General features: G+C 42.3%; 1 non-coding gene across 1 annotated transcript; it reads right to left on the bottom strand.

Moving 5' to 3' along the window:
- Positions 1-313: 313 nt before the first annotated feature.
- Trnam-cau (transfer RNA methionine (anticodon CAU)) lies at positions 314-386 on the bottom strand. Its single transcript has one exon. It is a non-coding gene; the product is annotated as a tRNA-Met (tRNA).
- Positions 387-9,952: the final 9,566 nt, after the last annotated feature.

Here is a 9,952-nt window from a genome sequence, read left to right as displayed (position 1 = left end):
TGTGCACACATCAAAGGACTCTCAAAAGTGAAAAGGTGACCCACAGGGTGGGAAGAAATCAGTAAAATGTATCTGATAAAAGACCCACAAAATATAGAGAGCTAAAAAGAGACAACCTTACTTCAAAGTACGTGGTGCACGCCTGTAATCCCAGAGACTCTGGAGGCCAAAGCAGGAGGATCACAAGTTCAAAGCCAGCCTCAGCAATGGTGAGGTGCTAACCAACTCAGTGAGACCCTGTCTCTAAATAAAATACACAGTAGGGCTGGGATGTGGCTCAGTGGTTGAAATTTTTTTTTTTTTTTTTTTTTTTTGGAGGTGCTGGGGATTGAACCCAGGGCCTTGTGCACATGAGGCAAGCACTCTACCAACTGAGCTATATCCCCAGCCCATTAGTGGTTGAGTGCCCCCGAGTTTCAATCCCTGGTACAAAAAAAAGACAAAGGACTGGAAGATATTTCTCCGAAGAAGCTGTATAATCCTATGGCTCAGCACTTTTACTCTTTAGAGAGAACACCCAAAATAATTTAAAGCAGGCTCAAATTGCAGTAGAATTTTATTATTTATTTGGTACTGGGAATTGGACCCAGGGGCACTTAACCACAGAGTAACTAACATCCCAGCAGATTTTTATATTTAGCAACAGGTTCTCATTGAGTTTCCTAAGGGCCTCATTAAATTGCTGAGGCTGGCTTTGAACACACAATCTTCCTGCCTCAGCCTCCTGAGCCACTGGGATTACAGGCATGCACCACCACACCCAGCTCCTCAGCAGAATTATTCACAGTAACAAGGTGGATACCCAAGTCTCCATCAAAGTGGAGAATATACAAAATGTGTTATATACATACAGTGGAATGTTAGCATTGAAAAGGAAAATCCTAATGTGTCATAACGTGGATGAACCTTGAAAATATGCAAAGTGAATTAGCCACAGAAAAAGACAATATTTTATTATTTCACTCGAATTAATCTAAAAGGGGCAAATTCGGGAAAAAAAAAATAGGTTTACCAGGGGCAGGGGAAATGGGAAATTATTGCTTAATTGTTGCAGAATTTCTGTTTTGGGTGATGGGAAAGCGTTGGAAGTAGTAGTGATGTTTATTGTACGTTATTATAAATGTATTTAGTGTCACAATTGTGCACTTAAAAATTAAGGCTGGGCATGATGGCACACACCTGTAATCCCAGTGACAGGAGGCTGAGGCAGGAGGATTGCACGTTCAAAGCCAGCCTCAGCAAAAGTGAGATGCTAAGCAACTTGGTGAGACCTTGTCTCTAAGTAAAATACAAAATAGGGCTGGGGATGTAGCTCAGTGGTCAAGTGCCCCTAACTTCAATCCCTGGTACTAAAAAGTAAATAAATAATAAGATAAACCAGGTTCGGGGATGTGTGTCTGTAGTCTTAACACTTAGGGGAGGCTAAAGGATCACTTGAGCCCAGGAGAAATAAGTTAAAACAATAAACTTAGTGTTATGTGTATTTTGTCACAATAAAATAATGGATCAAAGACTTAAGTATAAAAACTATAAAACTATTAGAAGATAACTTAGAAGGAAATCTCTGTGAATTTAAGAAAAGATGTATTAGGTGTAATGCCAAAATTATGATCCATAAAATCCAAATCGGACCTTTTTAAAATTAAGAACCAATCTTCGAGAGACGCTTAAGTGAATGAAAAGCTATAGGCTGGGAGAAATTTGCAAGTCATATCTGACAAAGTACTTGTATCCAGAATATATAAAGAATCAAAACTCAGTAATTAAAATTTTTTTTAAATGCTTAAAATACTTGAACAAATACTTCAACGATTTCTTGGAGGTTCTACACCATTAGTTATTAGGAAATGCTAACTGAAACCACAGTGATACACCACTCCACACCCATTAGAAGGTGTAAACAACAGACCATGCCAGGTGTGGAGGAACTTCCTTACACTTGGTGAGTGTGAAATGGTGCGACTCCTTTGGAAAGCAGTTTCACACTTTCCTCAAAAGTTAACATACAGTTACCACATGCACAGAGATCTTGAGAGATTCAGAGCTTCAAGGACACCCATGATGTCCCTTTCCTGAGCTGAAGACAACCCTGTGGATCACAGTGTGGGAGCTGCAGGGCCAGAACCTGGTTTTGGTTCCTCTTCCACCATTTGTGTGCCCTTGTGTGATCCCACTAGGTCTCTCTTGAGCTTCAGTTTCTTCAGATCCATGCTACATCACCAATACCATGAGATTTATGGTCTGTGATAGTATGATTTATAACAAGCAGTTAAAGAATTAGATGTTAGCCAGGCACAGTGATGACATGCTCCTGTAGTTCCAGCTGCTCAGAGGCTGAGGTGAGAGGATCACTTGAGCCCACAAATTCAAAGCAAGCCTGAGCACCATAGCAAGACAGCATCTCAAAAAACAAAAACCCTATTAACAACTAGATGTGAGTTAGACTCTTCGCTTTCATGAAATCAGGGAATTTTGCTTGCTTAAGGTCACACAGCTATAAATATAAAAAGAACATATGATGCTGGGAGCTTCAAGGGACTTTCATGATGAAGTCAAGCTTCCCATGTTTCCCAGATGAGGAAATTAAAATATAGAGGAAGTGATTTTCTCCTGTCTTTTGACTCTCAGCCTGAACTAAAACCCCTCTCCCCTCTAATGTAGGAACAAGTCCCAATATGTCCTTTTCCTCACAAGTTATGGGTGCCCCTCTAGGAAGCTCTGCCAGTTTCCTGGACAAAAAGCCTGGTTTTCCCAAGAAAGCGATCAGGACAAGGTTTCCAACCTTGGGCTTGACACAGCTCAGCTGAAGTGTCAAATTCAGCCAGAGCCCAAAATCAAGTAGTAAGCCATATGGTTGGGAGCAGCCACATATTCCAAGCCTTTACTATGAAAGTGACAGGGTTTGAGCAGGTCAGACAGAGAAGGAAAGGCTGCTGCCAGACACAAACTAAAGGATTAGCTAACGAATGTCAAGCCTCTACCTGGGTTTTGCCCTGGCCTTCAGGACTGACTGGAAGGGACATGCAGTCCAGATGTGTTAAGCAGACTCACCAATAACTCAACTTGTGGCCCAAGTGACAAGAAAAATCTTTATTTTCTGCTACAAAAGACACTTCCTTTATGTAGGAAATTTGGAATATATTAGTGGTAAAGACAAAGTTGCTGGTAGTTTCAAAAAATATACAGGGCTGGGGATGTGGCTCAAGCGGTAGCGCGCTGGCCTGGCATGCGTGCAGCCAGGGTTCGATCCTCAGCACCACATACCAACAAAGATGTTGTGTCCGCAGAGAACTAAAAAATAAATATTAAAAATTTCTCTCTCTCTCTCTCTCTCTCTCTCTCTCTCTCTCTCTCTCTCTCTCTCTCTCTCTCTCCTCTCTCTCCTCTCTCTCTCTCTTTAAAAAAATAAATAAATAAATAAAAATTAAAGAAAAAAAAACAAACAAATATACAACCAGGCACAGGGCTGCATTCCTGTAATCCCAGCAACTCTGGAGGCTGAGGCAGGAGATGGCAAATTCAATTACCTCAGCAATTTAGGAAGCCCCTCAGCAACTTGAGACCTTGTCTCAAAGAACAAAAAGGACTGAGGCTGGGCCTGGGGCTGGGGCTCAACGGTAGAGCGCTCACCTAGCATGTTCGAGGCACTGGGTCCGATCCTCAGCACCACATAAATGTCTAGCTGCAACTAAAATAAATACATGTTTTTTTAAAAAAGAACTGGGGATGTAGCTCAGTGGCAAAGCACCCCTGGGTTCAATCCCCCAAATTCGAAAATAAAAATATAAAAATAAATGAGATAACATGCTTTGCCCAGAGCCCAGTCCAAGGCATATGTGGAGGCTCAGTGTTGGCAGCTGTGCTCCACTGACTCTCCAGAAGGATCAGGTAGTGTCCAGCGCCAGGGTGGGAGCCCTCGTGGAAAGGCGATTACATGGTGATCATAACTCCCCGTTCACACCCACAAACATTTGCACAGCCCCTTCTGTGTGCCAGGCTCTGGACCGAAAACATGGGTATAACCCATGAGCAGACTGTCCTGGGCCACACCTAAGTGTGCCACACCTTAGGAAGTAGGATAGCAGGCTGAGGCCATCCCCACCTTCAAGCCCTTCCACTGACCTGCCCTGTGAGTCACTTCCCCTCCAGGACTTCAGGCTCCTCATATCTCAAATGGAGGGGACAATTTTCAAAGAATGGAGAACAAACTTTTTTTTAGCACTTTATGCCTTTAATTGAAATTATCCAATCTTTATTTTTGCTTAAAATAACAACCATTTAAAAATATTCAGTGGTGTTTAGTATATTCACACTGCAGTGCAATTGCCACCCCTGACTTGTTTTTAAAAACATCATTTCGAAGTGAAACCCCTCATTGTGCAGCTTCTCTCAGCCTCTGGTGGCTTCCTGTCTTTCAACTGATCTACTCTGGTATTTCATGTAAATTGAATACTACAACAGTGACATTTTCCATCTGACTTTTCATTTAGCATATTTTGGAGATTCATCTACATCATATAGCATGTATCAGTACTTCAATCATTTCATGACTGACTAATATTCCATTGTATGGATATACCACAGTTAACCATTCATTCATTCATTGGTGGACATTTGGGCTGTTTCCATCACTATGTCTTTTCTCAACAAATATTTTTTTCCCTTTTTTTTTCTTTTCTTTCTTTCTTTTTTTTAAATGCCATGCTTGGGGGTCAAATCCAGGGCTTTACAAAGGATAGGCAAGCACTCTACCACTGAGCTTCACACCCCAGCTCAAACCATTTTAAAAAGGGGGAAACCTAGGCTCAAAAAAGGTCAAGTGAAACTGGGTGTGATGGTACAAACTGTAATCCCAGCTACTCAGGAGGCTGAAGCAGGTGGATCAAAAGTTCAAGGCCAATCTGGGCAATTTAGAAAGACCCTGTCTCAGAAAATACAATAAAAAGGTCTGGGGACAGTTCTGTGGTAAAGTGCTTGCCTCACACGTACAAAGCCCTGGGTGTGATTCCCAGTGCTGACAAACGGAAAAAAATGCAACATAGAATCAGAGAGACTGTGACAACTAGAGAACTGATGCCCTCATCTCAGGGAGCAGCTCCTACACACAGCGCTGCCAGGGCTGAATTTAAAGAGAAGCAGAAATTTAGATTTTATTGTGAACTCTAATCCTAATATGTTGGATTTACTTAAAAAAAAAAAGTTAGTACCATAGAGGACAAACAAAACATTTACTGGCCAGATTGGGCCCAGAAATCCATTTGTGAATTCTGCTCTCATTGCAAATACTAAATGTCAATTAAACACTATAGACCCACAATTTAATGCGCTTCCATGCGCTTCCCTCGTCACTGGAGAGCCCAGGTGAACGCCGTTCATTTGGAGACCCATCACCCTGCACAGCTAGGAGCAGGCTTTACTCTCAAGGAAGGCGCGCTCCCGAGTTCTGCAGTCAGAAGAGATGAGGGGAAGGGGCTGCAGGGACAGCCCAGATGACAAACAAAACAAACTCTGGTCCCCTCTTCAGGACCCATCATGGCCTCAGATCCAGCCACCAGCCCTCAAGTCTCGGAGTAGAAAGGCACATTTGCTCTCCAACTTTACTTCTCCAGGGGGCGCTGCCATCTCACAAAACACAGCCCCAGGCCCACTCTCCTCCCTCTTGCACTAAAGCAGCAAACGGGACTGAAAGGACCACAGCAGCCTCTGTTTCTTTTACCAGTCCCTTCCTCCCTCACACTCTTCTCGGCCGTCCCTGTGGGCTCAGGCCAGCCAGTAGAACTTCAGGACAGTGTAGACAACACAACTAATATTTGAAGACTTCAGTACATCACTGTGGTTGTTGGTTGTTGTTTTGTTGTGTTTGTTTGTTTTGGGTACTAGAGATTGAACCCAGGGTCATTTTACCACCGAAATACATCTCCAGCCCTTTAAAAAAAATTTCTTTTTTTAAATTTCCAAACAGGGTCTGGCTAAGTTGCTGAGACTGTCCTCAAGCTTGTGACCCTCCTGCCTCAGTCTCCCAAGTTGCTAGGATTAAAAGGTGTGTGCCACTGCATCTGGCACCACTATCAATAAGGTAGAGAATAGTTAAACAGAAGGGCAACATGGAAATAGAAGACTTGGCAACACTACAAACCAACCAGACTGAACAGGCATCTGCAGAATACCCCACCCAACAACATATCCATTCTTCTCAAGTACACCTGGAACATTCTCTGTGATGACATACATTAGCCACAAAACAAGCCTTAAGATAGAATTGAAACCATACAACAATGGAATTATCTTAGGGATCAAGGACAGTGAGAGCCTGGCATGGTGAACTGCACCATGCCAGGAGGATTGCAAGTTTAAGGCCAGCCTAAGCAACTTAGGGTTGCCCTAAGCAACTTAGCAAAACCCTGTCTCAAAAATTAAAAGAAGGGCTGGGGATGTGGCTCAAGCGGTAGCGTGCTCGCCTGGGTTCAATCCTGGGCTCCAGGCCCGGGTTCAATCCTCAGCACCACATACAAACAAAGATGTTGTGTCCTCCAAAAACTAAAAAAAATAAATATTAAAGATATTCTCTCCTCCCTCCCCCCCCTCTCTCTCTTTAAAAAAGAAAAAGAAAGATGGAGGGAAGAAGAGGAAAAAATTTGGAAAATTCACAAATATGTGGAAATTAACACATATCCAAATAATTAATGAATCAAGGGGAAAATTAGAAAGTGCTTTCAAGACGGGAACCCTCCTCGATGAAAAACAAAACCCCTTAAAATTAAAGGGGGAATGAGATGGGCAAGCTACTCTCAATTCCATAGAACTAATGGATATACAGAAAATTGGGATTTAAAAAAAGGACCAGTCTTTGAGGCTATGGAATTAACACACCAGGATGTTGAGAAGTCATCTCTGCCTTCTGAGACCATATCAAGAAGCCAGAGCCAGACAAAGCAACATCACTAAAACACATCGTGACAGGACAATAGTTTGCCCTGCTCTTAAAATAATATTAGGGACTTTCCCCGATGATAAGGAGCAACCCCAGGTGGCCAGGGGCAGATGTATGCATAGAACAGTCACTAAAGTAGCCCACACTTACCTTTGTTGGCAGACTAAAAAGCTCAGCCCTATTGGGGACTTCAGGTGGTTAGGAGACATGCTGTAGGCGACGAGGAATGATGAAGAGCATAGGCTCTCCTCTGCGCAGGGTGGCATCAAGGGGCCAGTCCTGTCTATGCTGTGGATGCCAGAAAAGCTATACGTGTTCATCTTTAGTTTGAAACAAACTGATTCCCTCTCCCTCCTTCTTCGAGCAGAAGCCCCCAGGGAAGAAGCTTGTAACCCTCTTGTCGTTCCTTTGTCCGATTCTTCTCATGGAGTGGACAAGAACCCACTGATGCTTTGAGAGGAATGAAAACAAAAAGAGAACATACCAGGACTCATAGGAATCAGCTAAGGCAGTTCTCAGAAATTTATAAACACATATTCAAAAAGAAGAGATACCTCAAACCAATAACCTAAGCCTCCCAATAAAAAGAAGAAACTAAACCTAAAGAGAGCAGAGGAAGGAAATCATAAACATGAGCACAAAGAAATGCAACAATTAAAAAGTAAAGAAGTAAATGAAACAAAAGCTGATTCTTTGAAAAATCACAAACCTGACAAATCTAAATGGACCAACCAAGAGAGAAATAGAACAGACTCATAAACAAAACAGGAACAAAAGAGAAGATATCGTTGATTGTTTGCCTCACATGCACAAGGCCCTGGGTTCAATCCCCAGCACCACCACCAAAAAAAAAAAAAAAAAAAAAAGTCATCATGACTGACATTGCAGAAAGAAAAAAAAATATAAGGGAAAACATCTGTGTGTCAATAATTAGATGACCTAAATGACATGGAAAAATTCCTAGGGCGATTCAAAATACTGAAATTAATTTATGAAATATAACATCTGAGTATATCAATGTAAAGGCATTGAATGATTGATTTAAGAGACTTCCCATATGCCAGTAATCACATGCCTGTAATCACAACTCAGGGGGCTGAGGCAGGAGGATCACAAGTTTGAGGCCAGTCTGAGCAGTTTAGCAAGACTTTGTCTCAACATAGAAAATAAAAAGTACTGGGGATGTAGCTCAGTGGTAAAGCACCCCGAGTTCAATTTGCAGTATCAACAAAACAAAATAAAACTTCCGTAAAGAAAATTCCAGGAGTCCATTGACAACTAAAATATATATAGAGAAAATTCCAGACCAGATGGCTTTGTTTTGAATTCTACTAAACATTGCAGAATTACCATGGATCCTTTACAACTTCTCCAAAAGTTGAAAGATGGGGAGGAAGATAGCAGACTAGGAAGCACCAACCATCGGTCTCCCTAACCCAGCTGGCAAGAGTACTAGCAGAATCTGTCCAGAGTAACATCTTGGAGCTCTGGATTCCACTGAAAGTTGGTGACTTCCAGGGTGAGATAGGAGTTTGGGGATGCCCACATGGCAGAGGTAGTGTACCGGGATGGAGTAGGAGAAGAGTCATCACGTCCATGTTTACACTATGACCATGACAACTCCCACCCCCGACGGCGAGGGCGTATCTCCATGGCAACGCCCACCGTAGGTTCTGTATTGTAATCAGGTGAAAATCAAGTGACCAATAGAAACTGTCTTCTAATAAGGCAAAAATCAAGTAACCAATGGGAACAAATGGGGCAGGGTCTCCAATCAGTGTGTGCAGAGAGGTATCCCAGTGCAGCTTACCGCATAGGATAAGACTCACCTCGACCCTGGGCCTTGAGCCAGTCTCACGTGGCCCACTCTGCTCTGTTTTATGGAGTGTCACTTTCACTTTGAACAAATCTATGCTCTGCCTGTTGCTTCTGTCTGTCTTGCTCAGTTCTTTGTTCACGAAGCCAAGAACCGGAACCCTAACTGGACCTCTCACTGGTGTCACGGGGAAAGTTTGGATGGTGACTTGTGATGAATTTCAGCTCTTAGCAGCAGCTATCCAGCCCTCTGCAGGCAGTTATACTGCTGATAGACATCAGCATGGATGTCACATCAGAGCCAGGGTGTGGGCACTCAGGGTCCCACTCTCTAAATATGGGGGAACTACATTCTGATGAATAATTGCCACATTTTTTTTAAATTGCCATATTTGTGTAGGGTGTGGTGCTGAAGATGGAACCCAGGGACTCATGCCTGCCAGGCAAGTGCTCTACCTCTGTGCCACACCTCAACCCCTGATTGCCACTTCTATCCACAGAGACCATTTTTTTCAAACACACACACACACACACACACACACACACACACAGACACACACCATTGTTCAAACCCATCCCTCACTGGCTTAAGCACTTCCAGAGGATTTTAAATGCCAGGATATTTTTTTCCCTTTCATTTTTCTTTTTTTCCCCTTGTGGGATCTAGACATGAAAGACTAAGACATTCAAAAGTCACCACAAGTATGAGGAAGATTAGAAAGACACCTTGCATGCCCAGATTAAAGGAGGTTTTTTTTTTCATACTTCATTCCTTTTATTGCCAAATAACATTCCATTGTACAAATATATTATATTCTATTTATTCATTTAAGAGTTGATGGACAGATGAGTTGTTTACACTTTTTAGCTGTTATAGATAATATTGCCGTGAACACACATACAGAATTTTGTGTGGACATACATTTTCATTTCTCTTGGGTATAGACCTCATGTGGAATTTCTGGGTCAGAACTGTTGGACACACTGCTAGACTGACATTTTCTATTCCCATTGTGAATGTATAAGGATTTTAGGTTTTTCATATTCTTGTTGGTACTTCTTGTTATCTCTTTTTTTGTTATTACTATCCTAGTGGGTTAAAGGAGGTTTTGTAAAGACCTAATACTTTAACATTGCACCTCAGTTGATCCTTGTTACGGAGATCACTTACAACGATTAATAAACAAAAGCAGCTGCCCTGCAGAT

This window comes from Urocitellus parryii, chromosome 9 (assembly GCF_045843805.1).
Source record: "Urocitellus parryii isolate mUroPar1 chromosome 9, mUroPar1.hap1, whole genome shotgun sequence".
NCBI classification, from domain to species: domain Eukaryota; kingdom Metazoa; phylum Chordata; class Mammalia; order Rodentia; family Sciuridae; genus Urocitellus; species Urocitellus parryii.
This window is presented reverse-complemented; position numbering and strand designations above follow the sequence as displayed.